The following is a 3766-nucleotide window of genomic DNA, read 5'->3' on the forward strand; positions in this document are numbered from 1 at the left end:
TGTGTGTGTGTGAGCTAGTTTATTCAAGTAACATTGAAGATGTTCAAATAACATTTAAGATGGCTAACCACTTGATCAAGTGACCAGATTAGGTTGGTGAGGTTGAGTCCTTGAAAGAAGTTCCTGTGGGATGTAATATAATAGACTAACCATTTGTCCTCGAGTCTAATTCATACCCATCCTGCAGCTGTGGTACGTGTTGCAAAATGCATGGTAGAGAAGCTTTAATAATGTGGAGGAAAAAACCAGCATTTTGACAGTGTTACTGTTGAAAGGTATTACTGTAGAAACGTTCTGGATGTGTTGCAGTCTTGTCAGCTTTCTATGGTTCAAACGGAAATTAAGCTCACACACTTGGGATAATGCAATGCTCTCGGCCATCCCCCTTCCCTGCCTTGGCCCCCAAAAAAGAAAGTGATTTTTTTTTTTTAAATTTTTTGACAGGCAGAGTGGACAGTGAGAGAGAGACAGAGAAAGGTCTTCCTTTGCCATTGGTTCACCCTCCAATAGCCGGCGCGCTGCGGCCGGTGCACCGCGCTGATCCGATGGCAGGAGCCAGGTGCTTCTTCTGGTCTCCCATGGCGTGCAGGACCCAAGCACTTGGGCCATCCTCCACTGCACTCCCTGGCCACAGCAGAGAACTGGCCTGGAAGAGGGGCAACCGGGACAGAATCCGGCGCCCCGACCGGGACTAGAACCTGGTGTGCTGGCACCACAAGGCGGAGGATTAGCCTAGTGAGCCCTGGCGCTGGCCGAGAAGGTGATCCTAATAGAGAAAATGAGTTTTGAGCAGTTCTCCATGCTTATAAAGTTTTATAGGAATTTAAGCCTGCAGTGTGTGCTTTAGCTGTGGTCATTAATTAACGTGATTTGAAGATTTTTCCACCAAAAGACCTAGTTGAAGCTGGATAAGTAACCTTTATCAGAGGTTTCCTGCTATTAATTTTAGACTGCAATCTTAAGTAAATATGTCAGATGTCTTTTCATAGGTAAAATGAAACAATGCCACACCAGACAGTCCCCATGTCTACTGGAAAATTGCAAGGGTCCTGACTTGGAATCTTTACCTGGGAACAAAGCTTTTTGTTTCAGACTTGGTCTCTATGGTGTGAAACTGGAAATTCCAAGCAGCAAGCAGGCTGCCCTGACATAGGGGGTGATGACCTCATCATAAGATTAGGTCAGTAACATCTCAGAAATTTATTTACTAGAACTTAAGGGTTCAGACATCCTGGTGAAGTTGTGCTACATTTGGACTGGGAGGACTTGAGTAGAGGTTCGTTTATTGCGGCTGTTAAGATGAGGTATTGTGAAAATGAGTCTGTAGAAGGGATGATTTTGGTTTGTATTTACGTAAACAGACTAAATGTCTTTTCTAGTACCTTTCACTTTTTTAAATTAAGATTTTATCTATTTGAGTGGTAGGGCCACAGATAGATCCACTTGGTTCACTCCCCCAATGGCCACAGCATCCAAAGTTGGACCAGATGAAGCCAGGAGCTTCTTCCATGTCTCCCACACAGGCCAAGCACCTGGGCCATCTTCCATTGCTCTCCCAGGCCACAAGCAGAGAGCTGGATCAGAAGAGGAGCAGGTGGGACAGGAACTGGTGGCCGCGAGGGATGCCAACCCTGCAGGTAGAGGCCCAGCCCACTACGCCACAGACCCCTCACTTCTCACTCTTCAGCAACCTGTAACTATTAATGAAGTCCAATAGGAATTTGGCCTGCAAAGCTGTTATCTTGTCCATGTTAGCTTTTTTCCAAATGAATATTCTATTTCTAGCAGAGACCTTAGAGCTGATTCAAGACCAACTCAACTGGACATTGGGGGATCTGGTCCTTATCTACTGTTGGGAAGTTGGCAGCTTTTAACATTTTTTTTTTTTTTTTTTTTTTTTTGACAGGCAGAGTGGACAGTGAGAGAGAGAGACAGAGAGAAAGGTCTTCCTTTGCCGTTGGTTCACCCTCCAATGGCCGCCGCGGCTGGCGCACTGCGGCCGGCGCACCGCGCTGATCCGATGGCAGGAGCCAGGAGCCAGGTGCTTTTCCTGGTCTCCCATGGGGTGCAGGGCCCAAGCACCTGGGCCATCCTCCACTGCACTCCCTGGCCACAGCAGAGGGCTGGCCTGGAAGAGGGGCAACCGGGACAGAATCCGGCGCCCCGACCGGGACTAGAACCCGGTGTGCCGGCGCCGCTAGGCGGAGGATTAGCCTAGTGAGCCGCGGCGCCGGCCAGCTTTTAACATTTTTTAAAAGATTGATTTGAAAGAATGAACGGCAGAATAGACAGAAGAGATCTTCCATATGCTGATTCATTCCCCAGATGGCCACAATGGTGAGGGCTGGGCCAGTCTGCAGCCAGAAGCCAGGAGCTTCTGGGTCTCCCATGTGGGTGGCAGGGGCCCAGGCAGTTGGGCCATCTTCTGCTGCTTTCTCCTACGTTAGCAGGGAGCTGGATCGGAAGTGGAGCAGCTGGGACACAAACTGGTGCCTATATGGGATGCCAGCATCAGGCAGTAGCATTATCTGGTATGCCACAATGCTGGCCCCTTGTTTGTTGATTCAGATGTGAAAATACCATGTTGCTATGGAGATAAGATTTGGTTGATGGGTTTAAGCAGTTCCTTCCAGGGACTGGTGTAGTAAATTCAGGGTCAAGCATTGTGGCACAGCAGGTAAAACTAGCATCTCATACGGGTGCCGGTTGTGGGGAGCAGCCCGGACTGGACTGAGTTACTGGAATTAAGACTTATTCTATGCATCTGCTCTCCCACAATATGGCGCTGGGAGAGAAGTAAACAGCTTCTGCACAGCTGCCTCCAGTTCAACCAATAAACTGTAGGACTTGCTACTGATTGGAGGAGAGCAGCGTACTCGGCGTGTGGGCAGCCGAGTTGGGATTGGCAGAGGACTATAAAGGAGGAGAGAGACGGCATGCACCAGGAACATCTAAGGGGAACATCTAAGGGAACACCTAAGGGAACACCTAAGGGAACACCTGTGCAGCCCCCCGAGAGAGCCGGCCGGCGGTGTGCTGCTCCCCTGCGGAAGTGGGGAAAGCGGCCAGGGGGAACCGCCCTTCCACGGAGGTGGAAGGGACAGTAGCCAACCCGGGAAGAACCAGCAGCAAACCCGGGGAGGGCCGAGCAGACGAAAGAACAGCGCAGGGTCCTGTGTCGTTCCTCCACGAAGAGGGGGAGCGACAGCCGGTAGCTTTGACCTGGCCCAACCCTGGCCGTTGAAGTCATCCGGGGAGTAAACCAGCAGATGAAGGTCTAACTCTTTCAAATAAAAATTAAAAAAAAAAAAAAAAAAAAAAATTCCTTCCAGTGCCTGTTCCTTCCAATTAATTTCAAAAGCCAATAAGCTCCAACTGGCTGAAAATAAAATGTAAACTTAAGTTTTTACAAGGTTTAGCATTTTATCAAATGCTTTTAGTTTACTGTTCTTTGAGATTGTTTTTTATGGCTAGCTATGTCTAGAAGCTTTTCATTGACGAGCAAGATATTCTAAATGAAGGGGCGTGAATGGTTCCTGCTGTGCAGGGCCAAGATGCAGTGTATCTGAAGCCCTTTTAGATAGCCCTGAACTAGATTATTTGCAGTTAAACCCTGACGTTTCTTAGCAAGTCCCCTTAAGAACCTTAAGCTTCGTATTTATGGCCTCATTTCAACACCAACCAGCAGGTTTTAGGAGACAGAGTCTCCCTGATTTCATGGGAGAACAGCCAGAGCTGGATCAGGTGAAACCAGGAGCTTCAGAAA

The sequence above is a fragment of the Oryctolagus cuniculus genome, chromosome 21 (assembly GCF_051225735.1).
Source record: "Oryctolagus cuniculus isolate XC-2025 breed Fujian yellow rabbit chromosome 21, ASM5122573v1, whole genome shotgun sequence".
NCBI lineage: Eukaryota > Metazoa > Chordata > Mammalia > Lagomorpha > Leporidae > Oryctolagus > Oryctolagus cuniculus.